Source organism: Pongo abelii, chromosome 1, assembly GCF_028885655.2.
Source record: "Pongo abelii isolate AG06213 chromosome 1, NHGRI_mPonAbe1-v2.0_pri, whole genome shotgun sequence".
NCBI lineage: Eukaryota > Metazoa > Chordata > Mammalia > Primates > Hominidae > Pongo > Pongo abelii.
Genome location: NC_071985.2, coordinates 128,845,885 through 128,859,704, shown reverse-complemented (window position 1 = coordinate 128,859,704; position 13,820 = coordinate 128,845,885).

The window sequence follows — 13,820 nt, the reverse complement described above, 5'->3', positions numbered from 1 at the left end:
ACCTATGAGTGAGAACATGCGGTGTTTGGTTTTTTGTCCTTGTGATAGTTTGCTGAGAATGATGGTTTCCAGCTTCATCCATGTCCCTACAAAGGACATGAACTCAGCCTTTTTTATGGCTGCATAGTATTCCATGGTGTATATGTGCCACATTTTCTTAATCCAGTCTATCACTCTTAACTGGAAGATGTGTTGCTGTGTAGAATCTGAACCTAAACATACTGAGGAAACCCAGCAAGGTAGTAACTAGTCTAACCTGTCTAACCTGTGCTAACATTAGAGTACAACCTGTTGGATACTTTTAGCGTCCTGTGAACATTGGTAACCACTGCTTCAGTCACCTCCTAACTCTTGCCACCTGCTGCTCCTATCTGTGCTTACTTGTGGGCTTCTCCATGCTGTGCCAATGGCTGGCTTTTTCTACACCCTCTTTTGAGTGTAGTTTCGTATTTTGTAATTGAGAGCTCATTTCAAAAGCAGAAAAAGACAACAAATGCTAAAGCAAGAAAGTGTCACTGACAAAAAACTGTGTTGTTTAATTTCCACATATTTGTAGATTTCCCACTTCTACTATTATTTTTCAGTTTCATTCCATTGTGATCAGAAAAGAATAACTGTACAATTTTAATCCTTTAACATTTATTAAAACTTGTTTAGTGGCCTAAAATATCGTCTATCCTGGAGAATGTCCATGTGTACTTCAGAGGAGTATGCTACTCTTGATTAGAATAAAATTTTATTCTTTTCTTTATTTTGATTAGGAATGTGAGATTTAGCAATGAAATAGTTTGCCTAGGATCAAGCAACAAGGAAGGTGACTTGGAAAGTTTAGAAACTCAGGTTTTTTAACATGAACATTTTATAATCAAAATATAATTTTCAAGTAGTTTAAAATATGATTCTTAAATAAATAAACCCATGTCACAGACCTTAATTTAATCCATTAATTCTTAAGAAAACACTTAATACTGTAAAGATAGGAAAAAATTATATTGAGAATCTGTCTATTTATACATATTTTGAATAAAAAAATGTTAAAATAAGACTGCAATGTTAAATAGTTAATTTGCTATATGGCAATATTAAAAACATCTTTGGAATTATGTTTTCTACCAGATATAAGTCCACAATTGAAGATGAAACTTATAAATGTTTGACCTCTAACTGAATAATAAATTCAAACACAGGTAGCGATTCTTAAGTAATTCCCTGGTATGACATTAAAAGTGCATGCCATACTTTCAATATGACTTCGTTCTTTTGATTTTCAAATTTTGTATAACTTTTCTCAATATTATTACACATTGTAAATTGATGGAATTTTTCTTCTGAGTTTTAAATTTTCTGTGTCATCAACTTTGGAAAACTGACATGTATTAAATGAAAAATGGGGATTTATAGTGTGGAGTCTTTTTTTCTTATCTGTGGAGTTATATTTCACAGTTTAATAAAATTCTTAGCAATTTGTGCCAATGCAGGGATGTGAACAACATTTCGAGGACAGCCTTTGGTATAAGGGAACATTGCTTATACCTGGGAAGTGCTAGTGCATGATGAATTTGGTGCTTAGATTTTTCTAAATTACATAATTTTTTACAGTAACTACAGTCAATATATCAAGTTTATAAAGATATATAATATTATTTGATATAATTTCAAATATTTCACACACTTTGCAGGTCTCAACGTTAGCTCATGGATGTTGAGTGTGAAGCTTTTAAGATTATTTTTTATAATGTCAGCTACATAATTAGGAATTTTCAAGTTAGAGTACATCTTTTTCCCACCTTATGTATTTAGGTCGTACATAGTAAAAATAATAAAATTGTAGATCATAGAAATAAAAATATGTCATTTAAGGCAAAATAAGAGTACAGGATGGTTGAATAGTCATTTATTTTATTAACTTGAGTGAAATGAATTAACATTCTTTAGTCAATATCACAATGGAATCAAATTCACCATTAAACTGAGGAACATATCTCTGGAGATTCTCTCCGAGCTGAAATAATTTTACAAATCTGTGGTTAATTAGCTTCATCTCTGAATATGCCAGCAACAGTGAAAGAGCTGAATGGCCTATGAACTATGAACCTCTCACTTTACAAGTGGTCCAATAGGAGCAGTGTTTAGCATGCACACAGCTCATGTGAGGCTGTTGGAATCTCCTTTGTATTGTATTCCTGCTTTCTGGGTTAATAGAGGGCTTACATGTTTAGAACTGTCAAGTGAATATCTTTTTACAAGCATTACACCAATTTCAGTAGAGAGTAAAAGAACAAAGAATGTAATCTTATTCATATAATTCAAGAGCACTCAATTATTTGGGCACTCTGAGATCTTTATTTTATCATTTTGAAGAGCATGCAGTTAATTGAAGAATAAAGTGGATCTGACTTAGGAAAACTATATTTTAAAAAATACGTTTCTATGGCAATTCCTGTTGCTATTTCAAGTTTTCCAAATAGAAGTTGGTTTTTTTTTTTAATCTGTTGTTGTTTTTCCTAAGACTCTTATTCCAGCTTCTAATTTTAAGTCTTATTGATACATGCTTTCTCTAGTTTTCTCCTATAAACACATACATTACTGTCTGATATATTTTAGTAGCCTCTTTCTTCAGCATTTGATCATTTCTTCAATATTTTCTGTCTTTTACCAGATTGACTATATCTTATTTCCCAGTATAATACTGTAGTCTTCACTGTTCCTTCAATACCAGCCTTTTTCTTCATAGTTTCATAATTAGATTGGGGATGATAAAACACAAATATATTGCCAATGAGCTTCTGTAATCTTGTCAACAATGGCAATTTTTTAAGAAGCTTAGGGGATTTGTGGTTTTCATATTGTTGCCTGTGAAGGTAGCGTTTGTGTACTCATCAGGAAATTAAATGCTAATGGTGAAAGCAAACCATTATAAGCAAAATGATATAGCTAATTAGGTCACCTTTTTCTGTAAGATTTTGTTTAATCGTGTGTAGAGTTGATAATAAATTGTTAAGGGTGGGGTATTTTTTAAACATCATCTGATTTCACCTCTCCATTCTTAACATGAGGAATATATATCCAGAAATGTTAAGTGACCGATCAAAGTTTCACAGTTCCAGACATCTTTCATTTGTCCTGTTCCTGCTGAGATCTTCTCTGATGTGAATTCTTATTCATCAGAAGAAACCACACCATTCACTTTAGTACTTATGCTCAGAATATTTCTAGTGTTTATATTCTATGGTATCCACAAGAGATATGTGGGGTTCATTATTTCCATTATGATACATTAAGTTCCTGGAAGGCATTCTACCAATACATTTTGTGCAATGTGATAAGCCCACGGTATCAATAAAATTTGATAATTTGCTGTTTGTAACTCGTGGCTAATTGCAATTTCAAATAGAGTGGTAAGTATGAGCTTCATTGAGACCTTCCTAGTTGATCAAAGGCTTGAAAGACATGAGATAGCTGTGCAAATACCCAGCAGAAAATCATTCCAGGACAATGTGTCAGACAGTACAATTGGCCCAAGGTACCACTATTCCTGTTGTTTATGAGAAGTAGCAGGCAGTGTGGGTGGCCACCGTAGAATAAGCTAGTGATGAGATTGGGGAGTGGATGGTGCAGATCACACAGGGCCTTCTAAGCTGTATTTGACTCATATGGCTGTTGTAACAAATTACTATGAGCTGGATGGCTTAAAATGACATAAATTTATTTTTTCATAGTTCTAGAGACTATAAATGCAAAATCAAGATGTCAATAGCACCAAGCTTTCTCTCAAAGCTGTAGAGAAGTATCCTTCCCTTGCTCTTCCTAGCTACCAGTCATTAGAACAGGGCCCACTCTAATACACGATGACGTCATCTTAACTTTATCATATTTGCAAAGACTATATTTCCAAATAAAGTCAAACTTCAATATTCCAGATAGACATGCCCTTTTGGAGGTCTATTAAATAAAGTACATAAGCCATTGAGAAGAACCTGTTTTTTAATTCTGTGGAAACGGAGCTATTGCAGGTATTTTAGCAAACAAGTAACATTATCTAGCTTTTAATTTAAAAAGATATCTCTGGTTGCTCCAGTGACATTGGACTATAGGAAAGCAATGGCAGGTAACGGGGGACCAGGTAGGGATCTATTAGTCATGACAAAGGTAAAGAATGATAGTGGCTCAGACCAAGTTTGTGTCCATGCAGGAGGTGAGAAACAGTCAGATTGTGGATATCTTTAGAAGATTAAACCAACAGAATTTCCTGATAAAATCAGCTATACAATATGAGAGTAAGAAAGAGGTACAAAATGATCCCAAATTTTTGCCCTGAGCCGTTGGAAGTGACTGTACCATCCACTGAAATGGAAAAGGCTGATAAAGAAGCAGGTATTAACATTTTGTTTTTGTTACCTGAAGACATTTCTGGTAGGCAGTTGATATAGAACTCTGGAGTTTATAAGCAAGGTCTGAGTAGCAGATCTATATTTAGGAGTCACAGCAAATAAATGAATTTAAAATCACTGAAAGGAATAAAATCACATTGCACATAAGTGTAGATGGAAATGAGAAGATAACCAAGAACTGAGTCTCTAGCCCATTTCAACATTAAGTGGTAGGGGAGAAGAGAACTCAACAAAGGAGACAGAAAGAACGATCATTACCACCAGGCACGGTGGCTCAAACACCTGTAATCCCAGCACTTTGGGAGGCTGAGGCATGTGGATCACCTGAGGTCAGGTGTTGAGACCAGGCTGACCAACATGGTGAAACAGCATCTCTACTAAAAATACAAAAATTAGCTGGGTGTGGTGGTGCATGTCTGTAACCCCAGCTACTTGGGATGCCGAGACAGGAGAATCATTTGAACCTGGGAGGCAGAGGTTGCAGTGAACCGAGACTGTGCCACTGCACTCCAGCCTGGGCAACAAGAGCAAAACTCCATTTCAAAAAAACAAACAAAAAAAAAAAAAGATGAACAATCATTAAATCATTATCATCAGAGGTTTTTCAGAAGGGTTAAATAAGATACAGCAATAAATCCATTTAGCTCCATGGTTCACTTTTACTAAGCACTCAGTAAATCCTAGCTGTTTGTCACTAGTTAACTATTATATGATAGTTATCTGAGTTTCCCACAATACTGTATGTTTCTTGAAGGCAGTTACAAACATGGTACTTGGTACATAATGGGTAATCATTTAATATTTGTTGAATAAATGAGTGAAGTTCCTTATTTGTTTCTGTAATTTTTATTTGTACTTACTCTGTTATAGCCCTTGTGCTATGGTATTATAATGGTTTGTTATTATGGCTGTGAGTTTCCCTGTATGCTCACATTTGAATTTATATTAGATATTAAACACAATATTTATTGTGTAAAGACATTAGTTAAGGCAGAATTGAAATAATGATCTCTGTCTCTTTCTTTCCTTTTTCGTTAGCTTTCCAAATATTTCCAGAGTGCATGCACTATTGTTCATATGTACCACTATACCTTATACCAGACCACCATTATCAATCAATAAGGATTATTGCAAGTTTCTTAACTGGTAACTCTTTCTCCTGATGAGATCTCTTCCAAATTCCTCTTATTGTCAAGCCAAAGTGATATTCCAAAATGCACAATTCTGACCAGCTTAGTCTCCCCATAAGACTGTTCAATGATTTTTATCATTAAGATAAAATAAAGATTTCACCTTTGGCCATACTTTCAATCTCATTTTTCTCAGGACTACTTTTAGTGTTCTCACCTGTACCTTCACTAAACTTTTTTTAAAACTTACTTTATATTTAGCTTTTATTTATTGAGCTTTTATAAAATAACCATCCCTGTAATAAGAGGGGAGGATACAGCAATAAACAAAGTAGGTAATTTCACTTTCTTTGTGTAGACTGAAAAATAATTGATAAGATAAGCATTTAAATAGTTCAAATTCAAAGAGTGTTCTAGAACTGCAGAGTGATACGGTTGTGTTTTATGAATAACCTTAGTCCCAGGTTAGGAGCGGGGTGGAGGGATTCCTTTAATCTTTTCTGCATATATTTATATAAGAAGTGACTCATCCTAGGACACTCTTCACCTCTCAGTTTGTCTAGTCACTTTTCAGGTATCAATTTATACATCTGTTATTCATTCAGACTTCAGTGACTCTAAGTTTAGGCTAATGTTCTCGTGTTTTCTGCATTTACCAATCATATCAGGTTTCCTCATTGTAAACATCTGTTTAATGATCACTCTGTAAGTTTTGTGAGGAGAAGTATAAGGTTCTATTTATTGCTGTGTCCCTTTTGCTTAGAATGGTCCTGAGTACAATGAATTTTTGTTGATTGAATAAATAAATACATATAAATGTGTCTTTTACCTTTTTCTACTCTCTTGTCCTTTTTAGGACATATTATATCAAAGTTATCCCATGCCTGCAACAAGAGGAAATCAATAAATATTTGTTTAAAACTTAATTAGGAGAGGAGTGTGAAGTGGTTTCTACCTTCTCCAATGCCCCTCCTTCCCTTTAGGCAGATAATTTTCTTTGTTACTCCCTTCAAGCAAAGGCATGACAAAATAATACATTCATGAACACTGAAGTGCTAAGAATATGATATGTTACTTATTAACTATTCCAGATGAGTTTTTCATCTACTAACATCTAGACATTCAGTATATATTATAAACAATTCAGATTTTGTTCCTATCAACCTGGATCCTGATTGTTCTCACTTTGTCTTCTGCCATGAGTAAAAGCTCCCTGATACCTCCCCAGAAGCAGATGCTGCCATGCTTCCTGTACAGCCAGAGGAACATGAACCAATTAAACCACTTTTCTTTATAAATTACCTAGTTTTAGATATTTCCTTATACTAATGCAAGAACAGACTAATATAGAAAATTGGTACTATGGAATGGGACATTGCTATAAATATACCAGAAAATGTGGAAGCAGCTTTGGAATTGGGTAATGGGCAGAGGTTGGAACAGTTTGGAGGGCTCTGAAGAAGACAGGAAGATAAGGAAAAATGTGGAACTTCCCAGAGACTTGTTGAATTGTTGTGACCAAAATGTGGATAGGGATATGGACAATGAAGTCCAGGCTGAGGAAGTCTTAGATGGGAATGAGGAACTTATTGGGAACTGAAGTAAAGGTCACTTTTGCCATGCTTTAACAAAGAACTTGGTAGGATTATGCCCCTGCCCAAGGTATCTGTGCAATTTTGAACTTGAGAGTGATGATTTAGGGTATCTGGCAAAAGAAATTTCTAAGCAGCGAAGTGTTCAAACTGTGTCTTGGCTGCTTGTAACAACAACTATGCTCATATGTGTGAGCAAAGAAATGACCTAAAACTGGAGCTCTTATATTTAAAAGGGAAGCAGACTGTAAAAGTTTGAAAAATTTGCATCCCAGCCATGTGGTAGAAAAGAAAAGCCCATTCTCAGGGAAGGAATTCAAGCAGGCTGCAGAAATTTGCATAAGCTAAAGAAGAGCCAAATGCTCATAAGCAAGACAATGGAGGAAAGGCCTTGAAGGCATTTAAGAGACTTTCCGGCACTCCCTCCATCAAAGGCCTGGAGGCCTAAGAGGGAAGAATGGTTTTATGAACCAGGCCCAGGCCTCTGCTGTCCTGTGCAGCCTTGGAACACTGCTCCCTGGATCCGAGCCATGCCAGCTCCAGCCATGGCTCAAAGGGTACCAGGTCCTTAGGCTGCTGCTTCAGAGGGAGTGTTAGTCCATTTTCATGATGCTGATAAACACATACAAGAGACTGGGAAGAATAAGTGGTTTAATTGTACTTATAGTTCAACATGGCTGGGGAAGCCTCAGAATCATGGCAGGAGGAAAAAGACAGTTCTTACATGGAGGTGGCAAGAGGAAATGAGGAAGATGCAAAAGCAGAAATTCCTCATAAAACCATCAGATCTTGTGAGACTTATTCACTACCATGAGAACAGTATGGGGGAAACCACCCCCATGATGCAAATTATCTCCCACTGGGCCCTTCCCATAACATGTAGGAATTATGGGAGTACAATTTAAGATAAGATTTGGGTGGGGACACAGAACCAAACCATATTATTCTGCCTTTGGCCCCTCCAAATCTCATGTCCTCACATCTCAAAACAAATCATGCCTTCCCAACAGTGCCCCAAAGTCTTAACCATTTCAGCATTAACTCAAAAGTCCACAGTCCAAAGTCTTACCTGAGACAAGGCAAGTCCCTTCCACCTATGAGCTTGTAAAATCAAAAGCAAGTTAGTTACTTCCTAGATACAATGGGGGTGCCATCATTTAGTAAATATAGCCATTCCAAATAGGGGAAATTGGCCAAAACAAAGGGGCTACCAGACCCATGCAAGTTCGAAATCCAGCGGGGCAGTCAAATGTTAAAAATCCAAAATGATCTCCTTTAACGCCATTTCTTGCATCTGGGTCACACTGATGGAAGAGGTGGGTTTCCATGGTCTTGGACAGCTCTGTCCCTGTGGCTTTGCAGGGTATAGTCTTCCTTCTGGCTGCTTTCACGGGCTGGTATTGAGTGTCTGCAGCTCTTCCAGGCACACAGTGCAAGCTGTCAGTGAATCTACCATTCTGGGGTGTGGAGGACAGTGGCCCTTCTCTCACAGCTCCACTAGGTGATGCTCCAGTTGGGACTCTGTTGAGGGGAGCTCCGACCCCACATTTCCCTTCTGCACTGCCCTAGCAGAGGTTCTCCATGGGCACCCTGCCCCTGCAGCATTGAGGCATTTCCATACATCTTCTGAAATCTAGGCAGAGGTTCCCAAACCTCAATTCTTCACTTCTGTGCACCCACTGGCTCAACACCATGTGGAAGCTGCCAAGGCTTGGGGCTTGCACCCTCTGAAGCCACAGCCCAAGCTCTATGTTGCACCCTCTGAAACCATGGCTGGAGCAGCTGGGATGCAGGGAGCCAAGTCCCTAGGCTGCACACCGCATGGGGACCCTGAGTCCGGCCTATGAAACCATTTTCTCCCGGGTCTCCAGGTGTATGATGGGAGGGGCTGCTGTGAAGACCTCTGACATGCCCTGGAGATATTTTTCCCATTGTTTTGGCAATTAACATTTGGCTCCTCATTACTTTCGCAACTTTTTTCTGCAGCTGGCTTAAATTTCTCCTCAGAAAATAGGTTTTTCTTTTCTATCAAATTGTCAGGCTGCAAATTTCCCAAACTTGTATGCTCTGTTTTCCTTTTAAAACTGAATGCTTTGAACAGCACCCAAGTCACCTCTTGAATGTTTTGCTGCTTAGAAATTTCTTCCACCAGATAGCCTGAATCATCTCAAGTTCAAAGTTCCACAAATCTCTAGGGCAGGGGTAAAATGTCACCAGTCTCTTTGCTAAAACATAACAAGAGTCACCTTTGTTTCAGTTCCCAAGAAGTTTCACATCTCCATCTGAGACCACCTCAGCCTGGACCTTATTGTTCATATCACTATCAGCATTTCTGTCATAGCCATTCAACAAGTCTCTAGGAAGTTTCAGACTTTCCCACATTTTCCTGTGTTCTTCTGAGCCCTCCAAACTGTTCCAACCTCTGCCTGTTACCCAGCTTCAAAGTTACTTTCACAGTTTTGGATATCTTTTCAGCAATGCCCCACTCCACAGGTACCAATTTACTATATTAGTCCATTTTCACAGTGCTGATAAAGACATACCCAAGACTGGGAAGAAAAAGTTGTTTAATTGGACTTACAGTTCGGCATGGTTGGGGAGGCCTCAGAATCATGGTGGGAGGTGAAAAGCACTGCTTACATGGTGGCAGCAAAAGAAAATGAGGAAGATGCAAAAGTGGAAATTCCTGATAAAAACCATCAGATCTCATGAGATTTATTCACTACTGCGAGAACAGCATGGGGAAAACCACACCCATGATTCAAATTATCTCCCACCAGGTCCCTCCCACAACAAGTGGGTATTATGGGAGTAAAATTCAAAATGAGATTTGGGTTGGAACACAGAGCCAAGCCATATCAGATGGCTTAAGTCATAAGCCTTGGTGGCTTCCACATGCTGTTAAACCTTCATGTGCACAGAAGGCAAGAGTTGACATTTGGGAGCCTCCACCTAGGTTTCAGAGGATATATGAAAAAGACTAGATATCCAGGCAGAAGCCTAGTGCAGGGGCAGAGCCCTCTTTTGAGAACCTCTACTGAAGCAGTGCTGAGGGGAAAAGTGGGGTTGGAGCCCCACCACAGAGTCCTCACTGAGGGACTGCCTACTAGAGCTGTGAAAAGAGGATGCCTATCCTTCAGCCCCCAGAATAGTAAGTACACCACAGCTTGCACCTGTTGCCTGAAGACGCCATAGGCACTCAGCGCCAGCCTACGAGAGCAGCAGTGGGGGCTGAAACCTGGAAAGCCACAGGGGCAGAGATGCCCAAGGCCTTGGGAGCCTTTGCATTAGTGTGCCTGGATGTGAGACATGAAATTAAAGAAGAAGATTTTGGAGCTTTAAGTGATTTCCCTGCTGGGTTTCATCCAGATTTCCATGGTTCCTGTAGCCCCTCCTTTTTGGCTGATTTCTCCCTTTTGGAATTGGAATATTTACCCAATGCCTACACCTCCCATGTATCTTGGAAGTAACTAACTTGTTATTGATTTTACAGGCTCATAGGTGGAAGGGACTTGCTTTGTCTCAGATGAGACTTTGGACTTTGGATTTTTTAGTTAATGCTAGAATGACTTATGACTTTAGGGGACTGTTGAGAAGGGATGATTGTATTTTGAAATGTGAGAAGGAGATAAGATTTGGAGAGGCCAGGAGCAGAATGATATTGTTTGGAGTTGTAGTACTCAGTGTTGGAGGTGGGGCCTGGTGGGGTGTGATTGGAACATGGGGGTGGATGTTCCCCTTGGTACTCTGCCAAAATAGTGAGTGAATTCTCATGATATCTGGTTGTTTAATAATGTGTAGCATTTTTTCCTCTTTCTTTTGGTCCTGCTTCTGCCATGTGAGACACCTGCTCGTGCTTTGCCTTCTGCCATGAGTAAAAACCCCCTGATGACTCCCCAGAAGCAGACACTGACATGTTTCCTGTACAGTCTACAGAACTATGAGCAAATTAAACCTCTTTTCTTTATAAATTACCTAGTCTTAGGTATTTCTTTTTAGCAATGCAAGAATGGACTAATAACATACCCTCTTTCTTATTCACTCTTTTCTGTTGTTCCTTTAATGTACCAAGCATTCTGGGCTTCAGCCTTAGTATCTATCACATCTCTCTGGAATATTCTTTCCCTAAATCTAGTAGGGCTTCTCCTTTACCTTCTTTACTCTGCTCAGATATTACCTTATCAGTGACGTGTTTTCTGACTAGCTTTTATAGTATGGTACTTTTTCTCCGCTTCTCTTATACCTCATAGCCATATTCTTCTTTAATTTTTTTCCTTAGCACTTAATCATCATTTGATTATATGTTTATTGGTTTGTCAGCATATCTCTTTACTTATTGTTGGCTAACGAATCCCGTCAAAAATTAGTAGCTCAAATTAAGCATAATCATTTTATTAACTCTCATGTGGTCTGTGAGCCAGAGTTTCAGAAAGAGCTCTGTTGGATCATCCTGGCTCTGAGTGTCTCATGCAGTTGCAGTGGCTTAGTGGCTACAACTGGGAGAGTAGGGCTGAAGCAGCTTGGGGCTGACCAGTGCAGATACTAGATAAATATATTTAAGTAAATGAATTAATTAAATGTTGAACAAGAAAAGACCCTCATGGAAACTTGCCATTCTTATATTCATAAAATATGCAGTCTCATTTGCATGTAAAATTAAAGAATTTTGCTTTCAATATGTTGAAATGAAAATCACAGATCATGTGTATGTGCAATGTGTTAAAGAGGTGGCTGTTTGCCCATAGGCTTTCTCACAGATGAATCTAAAATTCAAAGAAGATGCCATTCATATGTTCAAAATCCTTCAATGCTACCACCTAGGCTAAGGCAGCTCTTTTCAAACTTTTTAAGCCATGGCTCACAGCAAGAATTACATTTTACGTTTTCTCATCACTTCTTAGAACACCAGTCCACAAAAACCAATACTCACTATGTCTATACACATATTTATTGAAATCAGTGTCATGTATCCAGCAATATGTTTTAATATTTTATCCTCTCCTTTTAGTTTTCTCTCCTCACTTTCATCTTCTCTTTTCTTTCTTGTTCTTTTCTCTCCTTTTCTTTCTTCCATTCTTTTCCCCTCTGTTTTTTGTTCCCTGTTCTTCTTGCTTCTATTTTGTTCTTTTCTCTTCTTTTTTTTCAGTAACAACAAGCAAACAAAAAACTCAAAACACTACTATGTAGGCCCATTGAACTGATTTGCAGACCTCATAAAGGACCACTATCTGCCCTTGGCTCTTGGTTTCTGCATTAATCCCGAAGAATTATAATCCTGGGGCCAGCATCCTGAGACTACTTTAAAAGCATCTCAGGCATTCTTTAGAAATAAACTCTCAGCTAAATCTAAGGTCTAAATAACTTAGTAAACACATGAGACTCTTCATGATCTGATGCCTGTCATTCTTTCTAACCTCATTTTGTACCACTATTCTTTCCCCACTTAATGTTATAAAAATATTGACATATATGTGACTTTTGCATATACCTTCTACTTGTACTTTTCCCACTACCTGAATCAGTGTATTCCTTTTTCTCACCTGCCTCTTGTTCATCCAGCACTGCAAACAAAAAGATTTCACAAAAGAAATATACAAACATGTCTTAAACACATGAAAGTATGGGGAACATTAATTTAAAAATGCAACAAGATTCAATTTTCCACTTTGAAAAAGAGAAACTTTGTAAAACATTCTATTGGCCAAGATGAAAGAAAGTGAACATTTGTGTACTTTGCTTATGATAGTATAAAAGGGTAAAAACAATGACAAGAACAATTTGGAAATACAGATTAGAATTTTAAGATGAAATTCACTCTCACTCAGACATTCTACTTAGAAAAATTAGTATTCAATAAACTGAAACATGTATGAAATATTTATAAAGGTTGCTTGTTGAAACATTGTTTTTAGTGTTTTAACCCATCTACAAAATCTATTAATAGGTGTTGTTAAATTACTTACAGCACATCTATACAATGCAACATTATGCAGCCCTTAAAAAGAATGAGACCGATTTTTATGTACTGATAATGAAAAGCTAGCCAACATATACTGAAATGCTGCCAAAAAAGATTCAGAATAATGCATATAGTATGTGATCATTTGTTCAAAATGTGCATTTGATTGTATATGCATAAAATCTCTCTGGCAGTGGTGGTGGTAGAAACTAGAAACTAGACAGTGGTGGCAGAAAAACTATGAGTACTAAGGAACACAAGTTAGGTAGACAAACTTCCTTATGTAACCTTTCATGTCTACTTAGTTTTGTACATTTATTCTTATCTTTTAAAATATACTCAATAAATTTTGTGATACTTAGTTTTAAAGGAGTATTATATTTCTTAATTGAAGGATTCCTAGTCTAGACTAGCCTACTCTGGTATAGAATAAAGATGTTACCATAATGTTATGATTCTGATATTCAGAAATAGAACCAGTTGCCCATGCAAACCACAACAGAGTGGAGTAGGTCCAATAATTTCCTAAATTGCATACAATACTAGACTTAAAATAGGGATGTGTGTGTTTAAATAAAGTCATATCTACTTAAATCGAACCTACTGATTCACTGAAAGCACTGAGATTTTTTTTTCTCTCACATAAACTGTCCACTGATTTGATCATTAACTATTTAGCAAATAATTAAGGTGTTCTAAACGTAGATTTTATATTTGTAAAACACAGTTTTTATTTTGCTGGCTTTCA